This window comes from Phodopus roborovskii, unplaced genomic scaffold (genome assembly GCF_943737965.1).
Source record: "Phodopus roborovskii unplaced genomic scaffold, PHOROB, whole genome shotgun sequence".
NCBI lineage: Eukaryota > Metazoa > Chordata > Mammalia > Rodentia > Cricetidae > Phodopus > Phodopus roborovskii.
In genome coordinates this window covers 13,109,037-13,121,759 of record NW_026126409.1, presented here as the reverse complement: position 1 = coordinate 13,121,759, position 12,723 = coordinate 13,109,037, and the positions used below count along the sequence as shown (strand labels likewise).

General features: G+C 41.7%; 1 protein-coding gene across 1 annotated transcript in view; it reads right to left on the bottom strand.

Annotated features, from left to right (window-relative positions):
- Dlgap2 (DLG associated protein 2) overlaps window positions 1-12,723 on the bottom strand; it is a 654,093-nt gene that overhangs the window by 640,675 nt on the left and 695 nt on the right. The window lies entirely within an intron of this gene.

Below are 12,723 nucleotides of genomic sequence, written 5' to 3'. Positions count from 1 at the left end.
GCATTTCAAAAAGGAGCCTAAATGTATTGCAGAAGAAAGATTTAAAGAAACAGAGCAAGCACTCCTAAGCAGAACCGAGAGAAACACACACAGCAGGTAATTAATACCTTAGACGTCCATTGGCAATGCTATTAGCAAACTCATATCACTGAGAATCTGGACTTAACCCAGGGCACACTTAAGAATTGCCTTTTAAACTACAATGTTTTAAGATGATGCAAGGCATGGATCTTGGGGCTAATGAGGTGGCTCAATCAGTAGGACATCAGAGGACATGAGGTTGGATCCTCAGCACCGATGTAAAAGTTGAGGGTGATAACACATCTGTAAGTCTATCTCTGGTGAGAGCTGAGACAGGCAGACCCCTAAAGTTTGCTGGCCTACTGGTCTATGCAGTGGTAAGCTTCGGGTTCAGTAAGAAACCCTTTCTCCATAAAATCGGTGGGTACCGAATAAGACACCTGACACTAACCTCTGACTTCCATACACATATGCGCACATAAGCAAATGCATCTGTATGTACACACACAAGCATGTACATGCACATAAAACCCACACATGCACATACTCGATAAGCATGTCTTGCCTCTTTTGTTGTTCAGACTCCAGTGCCCTGCAAAGGAAGAGAAGTAAGAGCCCTCCCCTCTCTCCCTCCCCCACCCCTCCTCTCCCATCCCCTCCTCCTTCCTTCCTTCCTCCCTCCTGTGTAACTGGTTCTCTTCCCTCAACCCAATATTTCCTGCACTTCTTAAAAACAGAACACAATATATGGCAATTGTGTTGTTTCCTCTGAGATTGGAACATTCCATCCAGCAAGGAAGCTACTTAAGCCTGAAGATGAACAACTCTAAATAGCTACAGGAAGTCCCTGAAGCTGGGCAGATTCACTAAGTCCCTCCCCCACCAATGTAAGCAATAAGCTGCAAAGAGGACTGAGACTAGACCAGCTGCCTGAAAGAAGCAGAAACCAGCCAAACTGCCTAGAGGAGGTTCAGAACAACTGAGTCACTTGGAAAGGACACTCTCCAATCTGTTGAGCTGTGTGCAGGCTGTGCAGTGAGCTCCAGGTTCCCAGCTGTTGTGAGCTGTCACCCAAGCAATGCTTTGGCAATGCAGTAGCTGTCTTTGAGTCATTTCTTCTCCTGTAAGTAACCACTCACCCATATCCCTGTAAAGAAGTCCAATAAAACTAATTAGTTCACCAAGTTAGACTTCAGTGGTATCTCTACTTCGGTCTGTCGTGGGATCCCTATCTGGGATGAGTAGATGTGTGTGTTCTGTCTTCCCAGGAAAAGTTTTGTCACACAATAGTGACACACAGAGCTAGCTTTAGAAAGTTCACACACTGAGAATGGTACTTGTGAGTTCACCCTATGGCTGAACCTGGTCTCCAACATGAGCCATGTCCTTCCAACATACCCCATGCAACTAGACATGAAACAGGATTTTAGCTAGTGAATCCAATTATGTGGACAAATAAATGGTAAATCATGAGTTTATTATAGTGGCTTAATGGGTTCTCAAAGGAGAGTTCTACTTCCCTACATACTTTATGGTATTGAAATCCTCCTTTTAAAAAATGTATATAAAAAACCATGTAAGACCTCTTTAAATTATAGATCCATCATTGCCATAGATGGGAGCTGCATTCAGAATGCATCAGGGACTTCTGGTTGCGAACAGGCCCAGTTTCCCCCTGGGATCTGTCCTCAACACAGGTACAGGGGACTGGGGGACAGCTGAACCTAGAAGCAGATTAAGATTAATCAAAGCCCCAAACAGTGGCTCCTGCTCTTGATATGGGTGTGGAATATGAAACAAAGACATTAGAGATTACTGTAAAGCTTTCTTCCCTGCAAAGGCAAGACAAGAAATCTGCTCAGTGGCATGGTCAGACTCTTCTGACCTTTCCAGGTCTGTTCAAGTATCCAACTTGCCACACATGTGACAAAGACAGAGGCTGACAGAAATGAAAAGACTGGGCATCCTTTCTCCCCATGTCCCTCTCTGAATGTTCTCCTCTCCTGCTGAGGATATGCTAGAAGCCTGTGGAGACTTCTCCTGGCCATGCCAGAGCCACAAGCCATAAATGATGGAGTACAGAATGTGCACTCTGGGGAAAGACACCCCCTCAGAAACAGGTCTGAGGAGCCTGTGAAAGTCTAACAGACACAGAGGCCTCTTGCATCCTGTTGGCATCAGCTCAGGGTGGTTACAGCACTTGAAAACCTGGTAGCTCAAAAGCTAATGCTGGCTGTTGTCACTCTTTTCAGTGGGAACACCAAGACCATGGAAAACACGACAGGTTGGACAATCCTTGATGATGCTTTGCATCAGCCCTACCAGGAGCTAACAAATACTTTTAGGCAAGTTGTTTGGTTGGATTTTTCTATACATGAAGCCAAGTGTATTTTTGATACAGACCGAAAAAAAAAGTATGAATTGCTATCAGGCCAGCATTTGTAAATGCATGGTAAAAATTTCTATCTGAATCTATTCATTCATCAGTTCACTCATTCAGCAAATGTTGGCTCATACCCAAGAATGTGTTAGGTGTTTGGGCTACAGCAGTGACCAAACTAAATGGAACCTCTGCCCTCTCAGGGCATCCATCCCAACAAGATGCTGCAAAGCCAGCCTACCACACTATGGTATGCCAGACTGTCAAAGTAATGCAATCTCTCTGCCTCAGCTTCTTATTCATCAACATGCAGATGGCATCACTACTGACCTCGTCATACTCTGCAAAAACTAACACAGGTAACTTATTTAAGTGACATTTAGAATACTTAGAAAACAGTAAGCACTCAATAAATGTTAACCTGTGATTAGGCAAATGTTATAAGTAAATAAGTTACACGGCATAAGAGAAAGTAGCAAGCAAGAAGTGGCTCAAAGCTTTGGTTTCCATTTGACCTTGCTAAGAGGCACAGGTGTAGGAGGGAAGTAGACACAGAGTGGGGGGAGATCACCAAGTGTGGCAGGCCATTGGTGTTAAGTTCCTGACTATGGATGATCAGGGAGTGTGGCAGGCCATTGGTGTTAAGTTCCTGACTATGGATGATCAGGGAGTGTGGCAGGCCATTGGTGTTAAGTTCCTGACTATGGATGATCAGGGAGTGTGGCAGGCTGTTGGTGTGAAATCCCTGACTATGGGTATAGCCATCAGTGGAGACTAGCCAGGAGGCTGTGGTGGCAGAGGGAAGTGTTAAGAGTAGCAGTGATATGGCTGATGGCTATGCAGACCCCTGATGAATTGTCAGGAGACAGGACTTATGGGGCTGAATCCTTGCTTAGGCTGTAGAACACTCTCCAGTCTTCCTTTCAGGTCCAAAGACAGGAGCTCTGAGACATGGAGATGTGGACCATGCTATCGTGTACTCTGTGTCCTTTACTTCCCAGTACAGGAAAATTATATTGTACCATTAAATATTTAAGTTTCATCTTTTTATGGCTGTACATTTTTTACAAGTTCATCCTCTCTATCTCTCTCTATATCTATCTATCTATCTCTCTCTCCCTTGTTTTTCTTTGTTCCAGTGTTATTCCAGGAAACAAAGCTGTAGTGAGTGACTGATTAACTAGTCTTGCTGGTTCACGATTATTTCCTTAAGATAAGCTCCCAGAAGTGAACATTCCAAAACTAACTACATGCAAAGAAAGTTTTCTTTTGATTGTATGTTGTTGATGTTTAAGAAATACCATTATAGAAACAAGAAAAAGGGTAAATTTGAGAAATTTACTAAGTATTTCTACTGTTTGGTTGCTGTATAAACTCATCTTTCACAACAAAAATAAAACTTTGATCTAATTATAGTGATAAACCAGAACATTTTGTTTTAGATTCAGAAATGTTATATACTAAAATGGCCCCAATATAACCTTGAAACTAACTTTCACCCACTTATGAAAATCTTTACATTGTCAATAATACAGATTCTACACTAAGCTTTTATCAGAAAATAGTAAAAGACATTTGTTCAGAAACTGTCAAAGTGTTACAGTGTCATAAAATATGTCATTTTAAAGAGCCAAAAGTTTCACATTAAAAGCAAATAAACAAGTATATAAAAACCCACTGGTGTGGTAAGAATGTTTTGTATCTCACTTATATACACACCACTCAGAGAAGCAATAGGTAATGATGTGACTGAGGCCCCTATGGCAATGTATAGTTAGGTCAACGGCTGTAGATTTACTTATCATTCTGATGTTTATTGAGCAACAAGGTCCACAACACTATGGCAGATATTGAGGACTGGCAGCTCTGTCCCTTTCCTTGCTATCTCTCCAATACCAGAGAATGTCCCAAGCATCCCACTGTGTGTGTTTTCCATGGTCTGTGCCCTCCTAGAGTACAAAGCAAGGACTATGAGGATGACTTCATCTGGCATCAGGCCTGGGAACTATGCCACAGGGAAGTGGTGTTCAGCTAGGTCTGGAAAAGCAAGAGTGAAAGATGGTAAATAAAACATTGTTAGTGGCTGGGGTGATTGCTCAGTGGTTAAGAACACTTGCTCTTCTCCCAGGGGACCTGAGATCAGTTCCCAGAACCCACAGTTGTGGCTGCCACAACTGTCTACAACTCCAATTGTTCCCAAGGATCTGATTCCCTCTTCTGGCTCCAAAGGCATCAGACTTGCACATGGCATACACATGCATACAGGTAAAACACATACAAAAATATTTTTTAAAAGAAAGCATAAGTATGGTTTTTAAAAAAAAATGTGGTACCTATGGCCAAATCAGGGACAAAGAGCAACACAGAGTTACAAGATGGAGTGGTCCAGGGTGGGGGAATTCTAATGACCGCAATATATAGAATAGTAACAGAAGGACAAAACCAACTTCCAAGTCAGAGCTGGGAAAATCCTGGCCCTGTGCTGAGTAGAATGCAGCTCCTGGGCTCATTCACTGATACAACAGATCTTCCTTGGCCACTAGCTGTGGGTGATTAAGACAAAAGACTCTTGCTCACATAGCTACTCTTTTAACAGCTTTGGAAAAGACCACAGTGTAAGGCATGTCAGGGGACATGTGCTGGTCCAGAGGAGACTTTCTGAGACAAATACCTCCTAAGTTTCAATGGGTGAGATGGGAGAGCAAGAAGAAGCAGCAACAAGCCAGAGATGAGTCAGCAATAACAAAGCTGGTCTCCAGCTGGTGGTGGCTGGGTTCACAATCTTTCAACCTCTCGATGATATAGAAGGGTACCCATGCAACCCTTCCATTTTTTGCTTACAGTACAGCTACTAGATGCATTATAATAGACCCAACCCTGAAATAGGCTTTTTGTTAGTTAATTTTGTCCAGCTATAGGCTAATGCCAATGTTTTGAACACATTTAAATCAGGCAAGAGTAATCTATCACATTTGGTATATGTATTAAATGCATGTCTGGATTTCTTGTACCTTAAGTTAATGAAGAGCGTGCAGGTGGTAGGCTCATTTTAATTTTAGCAGCACTTGCTAAGCACAAGAACTCTCTCCACATGTTGTAACTGTCCACACGTTATGGCCATTTATCTTACAATAAAACGTCATGTACTGGGACTTTAGGAAATACAAAGATACATAAAACTCAATAGCTTGAGGTCTCCACAGGATATACACCATGGTTCACATGTATCTTTAACATTAATATATTTGTGAATGATGCAAAAGCATGAAGACCCGGACTGATATTACCATCTTATCACTGAGATAAATAAAGCATGACTAATGTACAAACACATATGCCCTCTTCTAGATTGGACTTGTGTTTTTTGTGTTTGGTTTGCATCTTAGTGTGTCATAAGACACAATCAGGAAAAAAATTTCTACATTTATACAACAACTACTTTATTACACCCCCAGCTCCTCTGTAAGTGATCTGCTTGGGAGCCTTTATGATTCTTTCACTAGGGAAAAAAAAAATTTTGGTGTATTTGTGATGTCCACCCAATAAGGTAATTAGGGAAGGGCTTATGTATTTTAGGTTTTCTTGATATGACTCCTAGGGAATTCATAGTCAAATGTAACATTCAGAAACTCTATTTGTTGTCACCTTGTTGGCCCTTTCTATCTTATTAACATTTCTTCCATGCATTTATTAGTTAAGTGCACTCAAATTTGTTTCTTGAAGGATTGACGAGTGTGTGTGTGTGTGAAATATACACACACGTACACGCACATGTGCACACAAGCAGGAGCAATATAGTTCCCTCTGGGTAATTTGATAACTTCCGGCCCTGCTGGCTCAAACTGAGCTGAGACTGGCTTTGTTTCTCAGTTGAAAGAGTCAAGACATACTGAACCTTCTATATCACTTTTACTACAATGCTATTGCCAACAATTCATTTAATCCATGTGATCATCCCAACAAGGTAATATTACATTATCCCCGTTTTGGTGGGGGGGGGGTGTAACTAAAACACAGCAAGGCCAACCAGATCGCTAAATGCTACTCAGTTATATAAGCAGACCTTCACTCAGTCACCCATTACACCAAGTTGAAATGCCGCTTATCACCTTGTGCAGAAACAGCGCCATGAGTGTCCATTAAGCACAAGAGCATACATTTCCATATTGCCTGGCTACTCTGTTGACTCTAGTGGGTAATGTCATTCTTTTATTTTTCAGCTGGATTTCAGTGCTTGTTAATTCAGCCTCTCTCTGTATGCACAACATGGGGTATCATTTTTAAACCAATGGCTAATTATATACACAAAGTTACTCTAATTTGTTGCTATAGTTTTATTGATGGGGTATTTCCAATTGTCTGCTCCTTAAAAAAAAAATTGGTTAAAATTTTTCTTTTTGTTCTGGTAGAAACATACGAGAAATATACCAGACAAAAACCATCACCTAATAGTGAACAAATTTTTCTCCAGTATAAAAGATTTTACTTGTCAATTTCTGAATAAACTAAAAATCTATCTATACCTCTTGATTGTCAGGGGCAGAAGGTGCAATTTAGAAGGAGAATTTTCACATTTACATATTTGAAGCAATAGGTTAAGATGGCTCTCTCAAATAACCTGGCCCCTCTCTCCTTCTCAAATAGGGGCTATGGGAATCAGATTGATTTTTTTTTTAAGATAAGTTGTAAGTTGGTGACAACTTCAAGTCTTCCACCTTTCCACCCTTACTTACTAAATTGTCTCTTTCCTTAAAAGCCATATAAAATTTTAGGTTTAAGTAGAGTTCCATGTTCTTCAATGATCCAGCACCTGACAAAGTCCTACAACACGTGATAGGCCCAGCCATTCATTCATCCCAGAGCTGGACAGAGGTGGCCCACCACAGCTACACTCTTAGCAAGAGAATAAGCTAAACATAAGGGAATAAATTCACACTGCACATCTGATATACTGGCAGTCACTAAGATCACTAATTCTTGAAAGGTCATTCAAGAAAGGCTGAATATTAAAGTACTGACTTTTATCACACAAGCAGTAAAACCACCTCCCCACTCTTCCAGTGTCCCTGGAAGGGTGCAGAGCAGCTGTTCTTCTGAGCCTATCAAAAGGGACACTATATATATATATATATATATATATATATATATATATATATATTTATTTATAAAAAAACCTATAGATTGCTTTTGGTAAGATGGCCATTTTTACTATGTTAATGTTGCCAATCCATGAGCATGGGAGATCTTTCCATCTTCTGGTATTTTCTTCAGTTTCTCACTTCAAAGACTTGAGGTTCTTGTCATACAGGTCTTTCACTTGCTTGGCTTGAGTTACACCAAGATATTTTATGTTATTGAAGGCTATTACAAAGGGTGTTGGTTCCCCTATTTCTTCCTCAGCCCATTTATCATTTGTATATAGGGGAGCTACTGACTTTTTTTCTTTCTTCTTTTTTTTTTTTTTTTTTTTAAGTTAATCTTGTATCCAGCCACTTGACTAAAGGTGTTTATTATCTGTAGGAGTTCCATTTTTGGAGTTGCTTATATATAATACCAGAATATCTGTGAAAAACAATACTTTAACTTCTTCTTTTCCAATTTGTATCCCCTTGAACTCCTTTAGTTGTTTTATTGCTCTAGCTAGAACTTCAAGTACTATATTGAATAGATATGGAGAAAGTGAACAACCTTGTCTTGTTCCTGATTCTAGTGGAACTGCTTTGAGTTTCTCTCCATTTAACTTGATGTTGGCAATCATCTTGCTGCATATTGCCTTTATTATGTTTAAGTATTCCCTTGCATCCCTGATCTCTCTAGACTTTTATCATGAAGGAAGGGGATGTTGAGTTTTTCAAAGGCTTTTATTTCACCATCAATGGAGATAATCATGTTTTTTTCTTTCAGTTTATTTATATGATAAATTATACCAACAGATTTTCATATGTTGAACCATCAGTGCATCTCTTGGAGGAAGCCTACTTGGTCATGGTGGATGATCTTTTTGATGTGTTCTTGGATTCTGTTTGCCAGTATTATGTCCTTCAACCAAGGAAAGGATGAAGAAAATGTGGAAGATTTACACAATTGAGTATTACTCAGCTGTTAAAAACAAAGACACCAGGAAACTTGAAGACAAATGGATGGAACTAGAAAATATCATCCTCAGTGAGGTATCTGAGACCAATAAAGACAAACATGGTATGTATTCACTCATAAGTAGGTATTACCTATAAAATAAAAGATAACTATGCTACAATCCACAGACCTAAAAAGACTAGGTAACAAGTAAGTAATACAAATCTTCCTGGGAAGGAGAAATAGAAGAGATTTTATGAATGGACTGAAGATGGGTTGTGATTAATATTCAGGCATCTGTACTGCCCTGCCCTTGGGGTTCTGACAGGATGTACCCTCAGCTGCAACCACTAAGAGCACCACCTGTGCACATTCACTACATTCTCTTTTAAAAGGGTCCTGCCTACCTCCTCTCTCCCTCCTCCACCCCCTTTCCACAACTCTTGCTCCCAGTGACTGGTCTCTGCCTCTTCTCTCTCCTCTTTCAATAAACCTCCTATGTGAGTCCTGTTGTATGGTGCGACTTCTCTTCATTGTGTGTGTGTGTATTTTAATTATAACAAACATTAGTGATCAGGTTTGGGGTGGGGGAGTGCTGAAAAAAGACTACTGGAAAGGGAGACTTTTAGGGGTTCAGGCAAAAGCCTGAAGCAAGGGAATCTCCCAGGAATCTACAAGAATGAGCAGCTTTGACTCCTAGCAATAGCAGATTGGTAGCCTGAACCAGACATCTCCTATGTCTAGATTGGTGCCTAGCCCAATTGTCATCAGAAAGGCGTCAACCAGATGGAAACAGATGCAGAAACACTGCTAAACATTAGGCAGAGTTCGGGGAATCCTGCAGAAGAGAGGGAGGAAGGATTGTAGGAGCCAGAGGGGTCAAGGACACCACAAGAAAACCCACAGAGTCAACTAGCCTGGGCTCATAGGTTCTCACAGACACTGAACTGACCACCAGAGAACCTGCATGGGACTGAGCTAGGCACTTGGCACATATGTTACAGTTGTGGAGCTTGCTTCTCTTGTGGGAATCCTAACAGCAGGAGCAGGGACTGTCTCTGACTCTTTTACTGGCTTTTGGGACCCTGTTTCTCATACGGGGTTGCCTTGCCCAGCCTTACTACAAGGAGAGATTGTTTAGTCTTATTGCAACTTGATATGTCATGGTTTATTGATATTCATGGGAGACCTGCCCTTTCCTAAATAGAAATGGGGATGGGAACTGCTGGGTAGGAACAGAAGAAGGATGGGGGTGGGACTTGGAGGAGAGGAGGGAGGGGAAACTGCAGGCAGTTTTAATGAATTTTAATGAATAAACAAATAAATTTATTTTTTAAAAGAAAGAAACCCTGAGCAACTAATGGAGAGGACTTCTCATTTTTAGAGAAAATAGTAGAATCAAGGAAAGTCAGCTAGTTAATTCCCATGGCCTTTGCCAGAGAGATTAATTAAGAACCAAATATATTGTCTGCCACTGCTCCAAGCCCTGGAAGGCAAAGCCAACCAAGGGTGGCTGCAGGATTTACACCAGCATGGGAACCTGCAATCCCACACCTCATCAGGATCATAGCCCAGACACTTGGCCTCTTGAAACCCCAGAATGCTTGTTACAAATACAAGTGAACTGCCATACTCGTGATTTCCACATGCAAGCACCAACAATTGAACATATTTCAGTAGACGCTAATAAAATGTGAGTGCTTACAAGATGGAGAACAGAGGCTAGTTAAAACTATGGTTGATTAAGAGCAGTTTTAACTGCAAAGAATGTTTTGCCCACGAACTTCCTGTGTGGTAAAGCTCTAATTCTTTTATAGCCAACATACTGCAATGCTCTAAATATGACTCCCATCTGGCCAAAATGATGAATCACAGCTATTTTTATTGTAGCCAATGCATGATCATGGCATATCCATTCCAAGGGTCAATAAATAATATTTAATTAACTTCTTCATAAATTCTATAATCAAAGTGTATATCATTCTACTCCTTGGGCAACTGAGATGGGGGTGGGAGTTTCCCCTTCAAATATAATTATAAAAGAATTTTATAGCATCAAAAATCCTATAACAATAAAATACTAAAACTTTTTAGTTTTGCAATTGATTGTGTTCTTGATACTTGAATTAAATTCTAAGAAGCATTTTGTTTTTTGCTTTGTGTTTTGTTTTTGGGTTTTTTTTTTTTTTTTTTTTTTTTTTTTTTTTTGCTTCTAATTCAATCTAGAATTTCTATCACTGTCAAAAATGAAGTGGGCAAAACAGGAGAAGCAACAGATTGCCATAGAGGAGCATGCTCATATCACTCTGGAGAAATAACAACACTGCGATTGAACTACCTGAGTCACAGGTGCCCTTAGGCATCATAGCACATCAGGTATCCGCTTATGAGTCTCTTGCCTCCTCCAGCAGCACCACTTAGGCTAACTTCATTGTGGCTGCAGAAGGTTGATGGCAGCAAAGGGAACAAAGCTCGGCACTGCTCAACTTGGAAGGTTTCTCTAGGGAAAAGTTCCGGGGAGGTGGTAATTTTAATTATTTTCCTTTGTTTTTTTGGCATAGAACTTACCATTTGGTATATTACCCTTTGACCTAAAATACAAGGTATTCACGGGTCAGAGCAAGAGCAAATAGCCTCCTGACTTAACTGAAGAGATGGTTTCAGAAGGAAGTAGAACAGATATACCACAGCTAGCTCATAATAGGTCATCTCAGTTAACAAAGTCCACATTTACTACATCATATCTATGGAGTGATTGGAGAGAAAGTGTCATAGCTGGGAACTACATCACATCTTCTTTCATTAGGTTTATGTTTCTCCCAACCCAGATGTGTTTGAGCAGAGGACTCTTTGTGGCCTGCCAGCCATGCAGCCAGATGTAGGGCATAAAACATTCTAATTTGTTCTCTTCTAAGTAATGAAAAAGTCACATCATCTAAAAGGAAGTGGTATGCATGCACACTCTACAATTACCATGGAAGCCAAATCTGTGTGAGTCACCCAACAGCCTGCACAAGACGATTTGGCGACTGGAAAAACCTGATTAATGGCATTCTTAAAACAACAGAGTAACAACCTGACCTGCCAAAAATTATTATTTTTTCATCATATCACCAGTTTTTTGTTGGTTTTTTTGGGGGGTGGCTATTTAGCATCTCCCACATATGAAAATGAAAATCATGTTATAATGCACTTTAAGTCTATATATTGTTGAGGAGGTCGGATTTAATAAGTCAGCTTCGGACTTGTACACTGCCTTGAACCGGTTGTGGACTACTTTGGACCACGTTGAGACTCATTACAAGGTTGTTTTCTCATTACAAACGCAATTAGTTCAAGGACTGTACAATAAGATGCTTCTGGAAAACACAGGTGACTGGGATCCAAGGTAACGGTCAGATCTCAAGGTTGGAGGCTGATGTACCCATACTGTCCACTAACAGCAATCCAAGGCTCCGAGTCCAGGTAGCTCCCTCCCGCCGCCAAGTCTGAAATGCCAGGAAGATCTGCTGGGCTTTAATTTCCAGCCCTGAAACGCCCACAGCCTGGGCTGGCAGAGTTCATCAACACCGAGGGTGAATTCGCTGCCCGTGGCTTTATTTTCTCACCGATACAACACAGCCCATGCTGAATAAGTCAGTCACAGGCATCTGGATTTCGACCCGGGCCGGAATCGACACCCATTTGAAAGAAAAGCGACCTGCGGGCGGCTGGCACCACATTCCCGAAGTGTAGGAGCGCCACACAGGGTGTTGTGAGTTTCGGATGCGAAACGCTAAGCAGCCCCGGCGCTCCGGGTTCCCCTCCACCAGCGATACTATGCACCCGCCTAGACGCCGCCTGCTGCCCTTGCCCACCCACCTCTTCTAACTCGGTATAGATCCCCAGCCCCTGTCTCGGGTCCCAGCGGAGCACCTAAAGCCACCCAGCATCTCTGGGTGGTTAGGAGAGGAATCCCTACCCCTCCCGGCCCCACCTGGCCGGTGCCGAGCAGAGGAGCCGTGCCTGCCGCCCCCCACCCCTTCGCCGCGCAGGGCTGTAATAATTACATCCTCATTATTTCTTCTGCGATCGTTAGGAAAAGAGCCCGAGAACAGCAACAGCAGCTGCCGGGGGAGGCTTAGTTACAAAACGCTGCGCTGGGTAGCGCTTCGCTTAGCAACCACCCCTAAAAAAGCCCCCGTGCTCCCTGGCTCGCACTTGGAGAGCCTAGCAGCGGCTACCCCCTCCCAACCCCTAGGCCCAGG